The sequence below is a fragment of the Strix uralensis genome, chromosome 3, assembly GCF_047716275.1.
Source record: "Strix uralensis isolate ZFMK-TIS-50842 chromosome 3, bStrUra1, whole genome shotgun sequence".
Taxonomy (NCBI): Eukaryota; Metazoa; Chordata; class Aves; order Strigiformes; family Strigidae; genus Strix; species Strix uralensis.
The window spans coordinates 92,356,719-92,370,059 of NC_133974.1; positions in this window are offsets into that span (position 1 = coordinate 92,356,719).

Here is a 13,341-nt window from a genome sequence, read left to right on the forward strand (position 1 = left end):
AAGAGTAGTACATGGAGAGTTGCAATGTAAAGGAATAACATGATAATTGATTTGTTGCTTAAGCTGAACCAGCAAAGTCACAGTAACACTTCAACAATATTACTTATCAGGAACAATGTCCCGGTTCATTTTAAGAGCCCAGCTTCAGTGGTAGTAGTTTTGGACCCAGTAATGTAGGTAGTGCTGCATACTTCAGAAAGATGCCATTGTCCATCTTGGCTATAAATGCATTTCAGTCAGCTAAGGTAACAAGTGCAAGTTATTAAACAACTGGGTGTTGAATAAAAAAAGCATATATTTCTTTGTGGAAAAAAATAGCAGGATAATTCACTTTCCTCTTAAATTCAAAGAATATTGACCAGGACTAGGACTCTAATAAGAAGCAGAACTTTTTATCAGAGGACTACAGTGTTGCATAAACCCCTTTATTTAAAGTCCCTGGCAAGACATGTGCACTATTTTGGCGGTCACACTAGAGTGAATACTTAATTCTGGAGGGAGTATCTGATATTTCAGAAGTGTAGCTGGGTTGTGGCAGCCAGGACTGCAGACCCATCATAATGCCAGGTCTCCCAGGGCCCTGCGCCTTCCCTGTGCGAGGCTCTCTGGACCATTTTGGCTTCCTTATTTGGAGCAGCAGTAGCAACACAGAGCAGAGCTGGCTGGAAATTTCTGAAAGAAAATTTCTCCATTGGGAGAAAAACCCAACAAACTGTAATTGACAATTTTCTGGGCAGCACATTGGCTGTGACAGAAGCCAGGCAGGATCCAAAGCTGCCTGCTTCCCCTGCAGACTTACTTGGCTTTCTCTATCAGCAGTTTGCATGGTTTCTGGGCTTCTTGACAGCTCAGTAGGGAAGCTACCATGGGTCAGGGAGCCTGTGAACCTGAGAGGTGGGGCGAGGATCAAGTCCACACTGTAGTCCCACTTTGGACAGATAGTCTTTTCCAGAAATGTGAGAGAGAAATTCTGGTTCTCCAGGGCTCCAATGAAGAAAAGAGCAGTCGCTCTCCTATTCCAGAGCACCTCAGGCAATGCCAACAGCAGAAAGAGCATCCATTCTTCTCCAACCCAGAAGCAGCAGCAGGGATAAGGTGCTCTAAGGAAAAAGAGGCATCCTCTCTTCCCTTTTTGAGATGCAGCAGCGGAAGGGACCCATTAACTTCTAATCACTCCATCAACTACATGGGACTATTGCTGCTGTGCTTTTCCATTCCTGGCACATAACATTTTCCATGGGGATACAGTCAACGGACATTTAACCTAGAGCAGTGAGTGAGGGGAGGAAGCACAGAGGGTGATTCATAATTCTTAATTACTGTTCTCAGGCTGAGGAAGGCACTAGATCACCCCAGCTGCTAGCTCAGCCATGCTTAGGTCCTGTCTGAAAATCTCCTTTACATGTTTTCAAACAAGCAGTGAAATGCTCAGCAACCATTTGGCATGGATATTTTTAGGCTCTACCTGTTAGTAGCCATTTTCAATATAGCTCTGAGCACATGTATTTCCTTTACAATAAATGCAACATGATAGATTAGCCAGACAACACATGGTGATTCTGCTTCTCTTCACAGTAGGTTAGAAACTGGTCTACAGTGAATTTAACTTAAGCTCAGAACACCCTGTGTCACGTAGACATCAGAATAGCTCAAATCCTGAAGTCTTTATTCAGGCCCCGATTAAACAAACTGCACAAGCATAAATCTAACTAACATCACGGCTTGCTGAATGTAAGTCCCAAGTCTTGCTCAAGCAAACTATTCAGCGAAGTTAAAACAGATGCAGCTTTTAATCTGGTGTTTCAAGTCAGAATCCCTAGACCTGTGAATAAAGCTTATTATCACTTTGTCTTTTCATACCTTTTAGTTGTCTTCAATTTTCTGGTCATCTCTAATTTATTTCCCCAGTTAGAGGTATTTCTAGAAGAAAATAGAGCAGGACAGCCTTGTAAAACATTTGGTCAAGAGGCAGAATTAAACTTGTCACAACTAAGTGATTTGCCATAAAACAGTGAAAAACTCATTAATCTTTCACTGTTCCATTTTAGATTGTGAGAAGAGAGGTGAAAATTTTTTTAAAATATGTCTTCTGTACACAATATCAGGAGGTTAAACATGTATTTTCTTCTCTGTAAGCAAGTCCAAGCATCTGGCTACAGTCCAGCAGACGTTTTTCTTTGTCCATGAAGGCAATCTCCTACACAGTTTACCAGGGGAGGATGAAATTCCTCAAGCTGTGTTATAAACATTCATCACTGAAATCACGCTCCTAATAATAAGAACAGCAGACAAAATTTAAGACAGCTCTACATTGGGTGTGCTTTACAGATGGAGACTATAGAATCAGGAGTGAAGCAGTAAAGCCAAAGACCAAATAAGCCACTGTGAAAAGATTAAACAAGACAATTTTCCACCAGTAAGAGTTTTGAGGCTCAGTGAAAGTAGGAAAAACCTGATTCTGTCACTCCAAATATAAGACAAAGTAATGCTTAGATGTCAAAGGAAAGAGTCTGAGAAAGGATCGTGTTTTCTCTTTTGAAGAGTCTTGGTTCCTCCCTGTAGCAGTACTTGACAGAGACAACCTACAAGTACTTCAAAGCCACATAGTGTATATTTTCTTCCCTGGACAACCTTTTTAAGAGCTCTGAGGAATCTCCCTGTTGTTCCTCTGTCTTTCTCTTGCTCAAGTTCATTCCTCTTGAACCAAGTCTCTAGAGATGACAGCTGAAATCAGGGTCCTGTTGAGACCATGGCACTGAATGGGCAGCACTGATTTTAACTTGGCTTGCAGTTCACCGCGGGACTGAAAACGGGCAGCGTTGACACCAGCTCCCACAGGCTTCTGGTCAGGGAGACTCTCTTTATCAGCAAACCTTCCTGTCTTCCTGTTCAGCTGCAATTTACTCCCTTCTCTGCCAGTCTCCCTAATTAGTGCAGAGGGTTTGTTTGTGTATAGCCCTAATAAATTGTAATCACCTTAGATATAGCGATTCCCCAGGCTCTGACCTTTTGCTCTTCAACCATGTCCCGTGCCAAGTATTAGGTGGGAGGACTGGGCAAGGATTTCCTATGTACTGCCATCACCAGCAACAGGGAACTCAGACTTCCCTTCCTCATTTAGGCCTGTGCTAAGGGCTACCAGCATTAATGAATTATTTCCTTTATGAAAGCATTTCACAAAAATCAATAGGGATAAAGCCAGAAAGCAATCAAAAACCTGAACGAATTACTACAGAACTTCTAAAGCATTTTAAAAGAAAATGAAAACTTCTCAGGGTCTGTGTTTTTGTGACAAAACCTATGTGACTCCATGAAAGGCATATTTTTCTAGGGAAAAAAAATAATTTTAGGAGACTCCAGAAAGGTTTCTTAAAATGCTGATGGCAAGAAACTGATGGGGTGGGATTTTCTGGACATACTGTGAGTGTATGAATACTAGTCTTTCTACCACTGCAGGCTGCAACTGGTATTCAAAGAGTTACATTTTCTGCTGCATTGCTGGCAGGTTTCTGGTGTGTGAATCTAGTGAATCTGGGAGCCCCATCGGGCTGTAACTTATGCAGAAGGCTGCACTGAGTCCTGGCAAGCCCAGGCCTCCGGAATTTAATGGTGCAATAGAAGGAAACGTGCCAAACCATCTACCTGAACTACTATTCCCTCTACACATTCCTCTGTGGTGTTTCTTGGCTGGCTGCTTGATCCCTCAGCTCTAGAACTGAAAAAAACCTGGTGATTGAAGTTATATTTCTCACAATCCTTTACATAGCATATGTGGCAAGAATACCCCAGAATACTATAAAAATTCCATTTTCCAAAACCTGAGAAATAATTGTCTTTTCCTAATATTTTTATGTTGGTGTATTTGTAGTTAATAGTCAAGACTATCCGATGGGTGCTCACGAATTTAGATACAAATACTTGAAAATCAAGTGCATCTTTAGACATTTAGGTTTTCAATTTTTGTTTTGAGTAAGATATTGCAAAATTAAGGCTTTGGATAGGTTGCCTTTTAAAGCAGTCTGAATTAGAAAAGGTTTTTTAGACTAATACTACAAATCTAAACCCACAAATTTATCCTGTTTCATCATAACCACTCACAATTCTTTCTTCACTGTATATGATTTGGTCAAAATCCCATCAACTGCAACAGTCTCATCTTCTTCTCCCCAGTGGATCTCTATTTATGTGACTATTAAAGCAGATAACAACTAGCATGAAACTATGGTCCTACGGAAACAGAGGATCTTAACACAGGAAAAGTTCCAACATACAACTAGCAAAGTATTATGGAGGTTATTTAATTTGTATTTTCATAGTTTACATATGTAGATGATTACAATCTCAGCTACAGAAAGGAGAGAGGTTTCTGTGTTTGCGTGCTTGCTGTGTCACAAGAAAACAGTCTGGGTTAGTTGGGACATGCAAGGCAGTCATGTCAGTCAATGGGAAAAGGCAGGGCAGATTTCCTGGAAATGATGGAACCAATATTTTTGTAAATTGTGGAGTATGGTATTGTTGTGTATTTGTAATTCTTCCAGGGACTATCATAAACATCAAAGGTTGTTTCCAACAGAAATAATGTTTACCATGACTATTTCTTAGCTGTATGCTAGCTATATACTGAGCAGCAAGTTTTAACAGGGTGGCAGTCACAGTACAATGATTGATATGCACAACATGCTGCTGTACCTATTGCACATACCGTATAAGCATCAGCTCAGCAAGGAAAGACAGGAATTTGGAAGTAATTTTGCCCTGTATATTTGTGGGCTCTTTCCATTTGTCTTGACCAGACAAACTAAAGCAAGGAATCCTATTACTATCCAGCTAATGATTGCCACTGGAACTTCTACTATCCCACAGATTTCTCAAGATAGTCTCACATATATAAAAATCCAGATCTCTATTGTTTTTGTCCATAAAGTAGATACTCCTTCCAAATGTCCTGTGTCCAAATGACTGTAATATGTCATAAAATTTGAGTCACAATTCCCTGTATTTCACAGTGCTATTGGATGTAGCAGAGTCCTTAGACTCCTGTTGGAGTGAAAGGAGTCCTTTCACTGCCTTGAACAAGCCTTGGACCAGACTGGCTGCTTGGCACATTATTTTGGGAAGTCAGTGAGTCTCCTAGACTTCACCTTCTCTTCCTTTTGGAAAGCTAATTAATTTATACGCCTTTAGAATCTCAACTATTGTCTAAGGAGAGATTTGGGGTTTTTTGTTTGTTTGCTTAAAATCCTGGCATTGAAATATGTATTGTTCATAGGCTAAGAAGACCCTCATTTTTATAGACCTCTTGAGAAAACAGAATCACAAGTCTTCAATAAAATCTAATCAGCATTTTAAATTACTCACAGATATAAGAGTTTAACTAAACACAGAAAATACCCTGGTGTTCCACCCCACAGGGTCTTATCGCAGTCAGCTTGGCTTCTATACTACAAAAACATCCTCAGCTCTTCAAATATGCCAATAAACTTCCCCTGAGAGGCAGACTTCAGCAAATAAAGCCCTCCACTCATGCTACATCACCAATGTTTGCTTGTTAGACTTTGGATGAAAGAGTCAAAAATTTCTCCACTGAACCAACAAGCTGCTGGAGGAACTTGAACTGCTGTACGCATGGGAAAGCAGAGCAGTTGAAACCGTAAAGATAGGATTTGGGACAAGGTGATGTCACAGCCTAGCATCCAATGTTTTTTAGTATGCAAGCAGGAAAACATTCAAACCCCAGAATCCTAGCAGCCAAACAGTTCTGCTGTAACATGGATGTCACTGGGGTGTTTTTTAATAGACTTGCTATACTGAGCCAAAGTGAGGTCTTTAGAGAGTTACGGGAGGAATGGAGTATGCACATCGGGGAACTAAACCAAACCAATACTGATACTTTAATCGTACAAGGCTTTCACTTGCTATCACATATAAAGGAGGTTGTATGTTGTTTTAATTCTTTTTGAAAGTTCACATTGATTCTCCAGACAATTGTATTATACATGGATATAGAGAATAAAAAGCTTCATTGATGGATATCAGATGATAGCATCAATAACCAGAATAAAAGAAAGTTGGTCCCTAAAGTAATATATTATTTTTCTGTGAGTAAGAGTAAGCTAGAGAAAGTAGTGTGTTACTAGCCTCTCCTTCAGAGGTGATAAAAAGGGGATTGAACACATCCACAGTGTAATGATGTTCAGATGGGATACTGGGAGACAGAACTGGTCAGGAATGAGCAATTAATTCAAAGAAAGGAAACATAAAAATGAGGTTAGAAACACAGAGAACATTTTTTAAAACTGTATTTATTTTCTATAAAAAATTATCTTGAGAAAAATATATTTTCTTTTTTAAAGCAATGTATTTGAAATTGAGTAATAAAGCAATAGTTCAGTCTAAGGACAGCAGCTATTAAATTTCCAACAAAGGTGTAATAGTAAATGCATATCTGCTATTAGATGCTAAGAAAAATACACATGTGACAACAACAACAAAGTAATTAATGTTTTCGGGGAAGGAGAGGTCTGGGGGCCCCCTCGAGACTCAGAGAACTTCTGATGTAGAGATACTCTATGCTCAGCGTTCTCTCCTTTCCACTTGCACCCTGTGCTGGCCATGACACAAGTGACATTCTGACATTATTCTTGGTTTATAAATCATCAGAAAATTATTTGAAAATTACATCAATTTCACTTTGGTTTAGAACTGCAGATATGTTTGCAACTTATCTCCAGAGAAGATTATCTGAGGGGTTAGTAAGCATAGGGCTCATGGCATTTGGCTTTCAAATGTGAATCCTTTACTTGTAGTTTTTGAAGGTCCTAACCAACCTAAGTCTTCCTATAATTCTATGAAAATTTCTAATGATAAATAAAATTTGAGGAATGTCTGTACAACTTATCGATAGTTATTACATTTACAAAGCTGTTGAATTATGGAAGACCTCAGGATTTGTGCTACTCTGCATTTGTTAGTAGGGCATGTACTGTGTGTCCCTGGACTTGCTGAATCTGTACCCAAAACCAAGCATTGCATCTTCGTGTGGTCTCCTGACAACTTCAGCCTAGGGCTGACTTAATACTCTGGAGTGGAAGATGGCCCAGCCAGCCTGGAAACCCAGACTGTCTGGGTCAGTTCCAGCCACCAGGAAAATCTGCGTCCCTCGTGCATCACACAAAAATGCTCAGTCAGCAAAATTTAGTGGTAACTTACTTAGGTGGAAGCAGGTCTAGATAAGCATTTAACAGAAGTCTTTCTAACTTGCCACTTTGCAGGGGGGCTGGTGTTGCCAGAAGGAAAAAAGTCCAACAAATTCAGAACAAAAAAAACCTAATGCATGGTTTCTACTGGTGCTAGCTTTTACAAACCACAGCCAAAGACTGCCACAGTGATGAGAGAACTGGATCAGGAAAATACATCTAGCATTGGGTATTTCGGGGTCTAGCTGAAGTCTGAACATGCTCCATGCTACTGCGTGAGCAGTCGGGAAACTCATGCACACCCGAGTGCAGTGGCAGAGCTGAATAAATTTGCCTCTAAAGCGTGTTCTGGGATACTGCTGCCTGGACTTGTGACAATGTCTGCCTTGAAGAAATCACAAACACTTGTAATGGTGGTTTCTTTCGCTATCAAACAGCACAATTTCTCTTTCACTCATGCAGAAGAATTTCAGTTCCCTACTCCATATTTAGCAAACCATGAGAGGATCAGTCCCCAAAGGGGCTGAGGCCCCCACCTGCCACTTCAGCTACCTGAATCCAGCCCTCACATACCCAAGCAGCTTTTCCAATGCACCTGCCCAGGGAGGCACTGAAGTTGTCTGCCTGCCTGAATTACTGCCTCTCAGCATGTCATAACTACTGAGGTGCAGTTATGTCCATGCTGTTACATGTTTAAGCCCTTCTTAAACAAGCTATTAGCAGATCTACATTGCCTGCAGGTCTGTTTCTCCAGGCATTTTCTGTTTGCACTGTCACAGGGTCTGACATACAGCATTCATGGCAAAGGTGTTTCCTCCTGATTCATCTAACTAGGGCAACTTCTGGAAGGTAGGAGAGTCTACCCCCCCCCAAAAAAGGGACATTCAGGATATGTAGAATAACCAGCACCCTTCTCATAAAGAGAAAAAGAAAGACAGTACACTCTGCTCATGAAAAGGGTCTGACTTGCTTTCAGTACCTGTGCTGAGAAAAAGGCACATAGTGACGAATACCGAGATGTAAATGCATCCAGCCAGCACAGAGTTAGGTCCTCACCTGCCCCAGAGCCCTGCCCTGCCCCTCAGCACCTTCCATTGCAACTTCCAGGAGACTCTCAGGACTCCTTACACGGTATCTGACAATGTATCCAGGCACTAACTGGGAACAGTGGATCCCCTTTGTGCTGTTAGCTGTTAGTGCAGGATGCAAGAGAAAATGTGGGCAGGGAGAGCTGGGGGAGCACAGAGAACCCCTCCCAGCCATCTGACAGCCCGCCTGACAGCCTGAGTTAGAAATCTGAAATGCATGCTTTGCAAGAGATAGGTTTCCTTCCTGCAATGTTGGAATAAAGACCTCCTTATCAAGGGGTTGCATTTAATCTAATTACTTTGCTGAGGCTGTGGTGCATACACCATAATGAGTAAATGCAGCCTTTTGTGTGTACGTGTGTGACAGTTGTCTAAGCGCATAGTGGCCGAGCCTCAGTAAAGGTCCATTGCAGCTCCCTTTACCCAGGTGAAGTTATAACAGCCAGGGTTAATAGAGAATTTCCCTACAGCTGTTTTTCCAGGCAACAACGGACAGAGGCAGCATATCACAACTGTTCTGTCACGAAAGAAGATACTCCTTTTTTTCAAGTCAAAATCAGGACTTTCTTTCCTCCTCCTTTGTCTTCTTTAGGAACAGGCTCATGTGAAGAAGTTCTTCAGATGTTTGGATCCTAGAAGCTGGTTCAGGCCCATTGTGGGACCTCTTGAGAGGAGTTTCTCTTCAGCTTCTCATAAAAATCCTGTCAAGCTGAGAGGGTATGCGGGTGAGTTTCCTGTCTCAGCTGAGTTCCCCTCTTTCCTCTTCTCCATTCTGGGGCTATAGCACATTTCCTAAAAAGATGCTGTTTGCTTTACTTTTTAAATGGTCTGCATCATGTGTGACATGAGTGTGCACAGCGCTCAGGACTAACCTGCAAGTCAGGTGCTCCCAGGTATTTCTTTGTGCAAATACTAATCCCATTCACACCTGGAGAGTGTTTTTCATGCTCAAGACAGACACATGTGTGTTTCTGGAAAGTCTGGTCTTTCATCTTTTCTAAACTATTGATAATAAGCATCAAAAGATTTTAACCTTCATTTACCGAGCCACTAGCCCACAAATGATTTGTAGGTCAGTTTATGTACTGTCCATACAGTCTTAGGGCTTTCAAGATGGAAGCAGCCCTGGCCTTGCCAACGAGTGTTATATGACATGACAGGTTTGTGATGCTGGGTTAACCTTCAAAGGAACTGGACTGAAATCATGTAGCTATTTTCATTACAGCCTCCACCTGGACTGACATCACAGTCTCACATAATAAACAAGAGCCCTGTCCACTAAACCCTTTCAAGCTTCATGTTTTAATGAAGTTTTCAGTTCATGTACAGATTTTGGTGAAAATCCACTTTGAAAAAATTACACTGTGAGTACCTTTCTGTTTGTGGGTTTCCCCTTCCCTTGATAGTATTTTATTTTATTCTGTTTTCCTTACTAATTTTGCCAAAACTAACTTATGCAGACTTTGGTTTGCTTTACTCCCAGGTTTCTACTTCTAACATTTGATTTTTAGAGGTTTTAAATTTTGGACTCAAGACTAAATGTCTCAGGTTTTCAAAGCCGGAGTAATTTGCTTTAGCAAGCTGGTGTATTGCACCTGTATCAGCTTAGTGGCACAAAACTTCTTCAGGGAATTTTTCATTAGAGATTTTTCATTTTATTTTCATTCAGATATCAGAATGAGACCCTAGTCAAGAACTGAAAAGACTGATTAAACTTTAAATAGTTTTACTAATATTACTGAGGAGAAATGGGCTGCATAAAGGATTTGCTTGCTGTGTGCTTGGCCAGTGTGAGTGCTTAACCATTATTACTTGTGTTCAGCACTTGGTGTATGCAAAAAAAAAAAAGTTTCAGAAGTTTTAGCAGATAAGGCATGGGTTCAAACTACGACCTGAGAGAAAATGTGCCACTTTATTAAAGCTGTAGAACTGGCTCATATGTCTGAGAATCATATTTACCAGAGTTTTAAACCACAGCCGTATTTGGCGATACATGCTGATATCCTTATGTGCTAAGATGATGCACCATGAGCGATATTTTGTGTGCCCAGAGTCAGACATCTGATCTGCTCGCTTCACTTTGTATTGATGCTCATGACCTCAGCATGGTTTCATATAGGCAAAATTTGAGATTTGTCCTGTTGCTGCCACTTTAGCAGGGATAGGTCATTATACAATTATGGGTCCTTTTCTTTAATACACAAATTAAGCTAAATCAGCTTAATTACACTGTATTTGCCCAGTCTGTCTGGGCCCTTTGCCTAGTGAAATGATCTGTGATGTAGGAAGGCCTGTCCACTCTGAACCTGTTATTTCTCCACACATGCTGCTCTGCCAACAGCTTTTTCTTGTATTGGGAATGAAAAACAGAATGGCAAACAGAGTGTGCAGTAGTGAGAGAAACTAATGAACAAGGTCCATATTTGACAGCTTAAATGTGCTGAAGCCAGTCAACACCTGAAGTCACCTTCTAATGCCAGTTACAGGCATGTCTGTTGACTGAAGCTGGGGCATTTGCAGGGAAGATGCAGATCTAGAAAATATGCTCACAGCCTGTCAGAGTCAGGCTCCTGGCAGAGCAGCGAAGCAATTCCTCCATCCTGACCATGAGCAAAGCAAGAACACATGTGCCTCCCTGACGGAAGAATATAACTCTTAGCTACAGGCACAGTCCACTGCTAATTAGGCTGGAAGCTGCAGATACCCTGGTCTCTGGTGGAGTGGTATCTCATTCCTTTCTTTAAGCTATTACCTGGGAAGGTCATGCAGGTGGTGTATGTTAATCCTGTCTAGCCTCTTCTCCAGACCTCTGTGGTGCTATTTTCTGGCACAAGCACCCAGAACAGACAAGGGAGACAGATTTTCTTCAATCCATCCTTCTGGCATCCTTATGTTGGGTAGTACTTTCCAAAGCTATCCTTGCTACACTGCTTGAGGAGTATCTAAGTAATTTTGTCATGTTTGGTAGGAATTGGATGATCAGCTAAAGCCAGTTGGGAGGAAAAGTGAGAGAAGCAGGTGATGATTAGAGCTGAATGAGAAAGCACTCATGCCAGACCCATGCCTGTTCTCAAGCTGAAGCTCAGCATCCATCTGGGCTGGACACAACCCTGTACTCATTCAGGAGCTCTAAGAGGACTGAGGCACACAGTGGGAGCCAGCCACATCCCTACCAGCTACTGTGCCAGCATGTAACCCCTCTCCAAACAGCCTGCTGAGACTCCACCTGGACTTCTTTTCTCTCATTCCAGAACCCATGATTTTCCTCACCAACTACCTCCTAGTTCAGCCATCTGTAGTGTCTGGCAGAGGAAACCTCAGAGTGCTCCTTCACCTGCTTGGTCCCTGCTAATGTCAGCTCTCCAGTCACCTCCAGGGCACTGTTCAGCAGCATCTCCTTGCTTTTTGGGTACCTTCAGAAATGAGGTAGTCAGAGGCACTCTGCAGAATATTTCTTTTCTTGTTCTTCACTGTGAATTGCCAATCATTTAGTCTTCAGCCTGTCATTATTGTTGGTTTTAATTTTGCACAGTCATACAATACCTGACATTAGAAGGGACCTTTCATGATCATCAAGTCTAACCCCTCCCACCTTGCTCAAAGCAGGGTCAGTTAAAGTAAATTGTTCAGGACATTGTTCAGTTGGCTTTTGAGTATCACCAAGGGTGGAGACTCCATAACTTCTCTGGGAAAGCTGTGCCAGTATTTGATCACCCTTACAGTAAAAATTATTTTCTTTTCTTTAAATGGAATTTCTTGTATTTCAGTGTGTCCATTGCCTCTTGTCCTTTCAGTGGGTACCACCACATTGCTGACTTACTTCTAGTCCACCAGGATCCCCAGGGCCTGCTTTCCAGCTGGTCAGCGTTCAGCATGTACTGGTGCATGAGGTTATTCCTTCTCAGGGACAGGATCTTGCATTTCCCTTTTTTGAACTTCATAAGTTTCCTGTTGGCTCATTTCTCCAGCCTGTCAAGATCCCCCAGAATGGGACCAAAACCATCTGGTGTATCAACTACTCCTCCTGGTACTGCACCATTTGCAAATTTGCTGATGGTGCAGTCTGCCACATTATCTAGGTCATTAATGGAGAACAATCAGGTATTTCAAATGCTGCTAGCTTTTATCCACGGGAAGCTCATTTTCTCATTTGAACATTTTATTTATGAATATCCTACTGTAGAAAGTAAATCCAAATGATTCTCCATTTTTCACCTTTGTGCTTTAGGTGCAACATCAAGCCATGGGATTATTAAGTGAATCATAATCCAATAAAATTTGTAACAGAATATTTCCAAGGAAATGGTTTTGTTTTCAGGATGAACCTCATGGAACAACATTTAGAAGACCACTAGGATTTATTTTTGACAAAAGTTTCTCTACAGAAACAGTCTGTTTTCTAAAGACGGTTTTGTGGCTAAAACACAGAACAAACATACAAAAAAAGAACAAAGGATACATTAAAGGATACTCCCTAACCCTGAAGTAAAACCTATAAATGCTGGAAATAGGATGTTCTCACACAAAGAAATACAAACATATATATATATAAAATGTATGTATATAAAAATTAAAGAAGTTATATTTTCACTTTCCATCCAGCATGAGCATAGTCTACCTTTCACAACTGCTGCATATTGTACATGTTTTCATGCTAGTATAACTTCATTCTGTTGATCCAAACATGCATGCAAAAGACAAAAGATAGATCTAAGGTGGGGTGGTTACAATTTCATACACAGACAAGCTTGTAAAACTCCTGTGTAGGAGGTAGAAGAGCAGCTAGAGTTTGCACAAGGCCAAGAGCTCCCATTCTCTTTCCTAGCAATAAACAAGGCCCAGAAATATCTCTGATAATGTTGATCTTCATTTCTGTCCTACCACAACTGTCTCTTTCTTTTTTGTCCTGTGCTTTGTCATACTTGTTATTGTTCTCAATCCTGAGAGAGAATGGGGCAAAATGTAACTCGTGTTTGTTCCTTTTTGTATTCGCAAGCTGTGTTCCTGTTTGATTAGTGGCGTTTCCTTTTTCCTGTTCTTTGTTTATTACTATAACA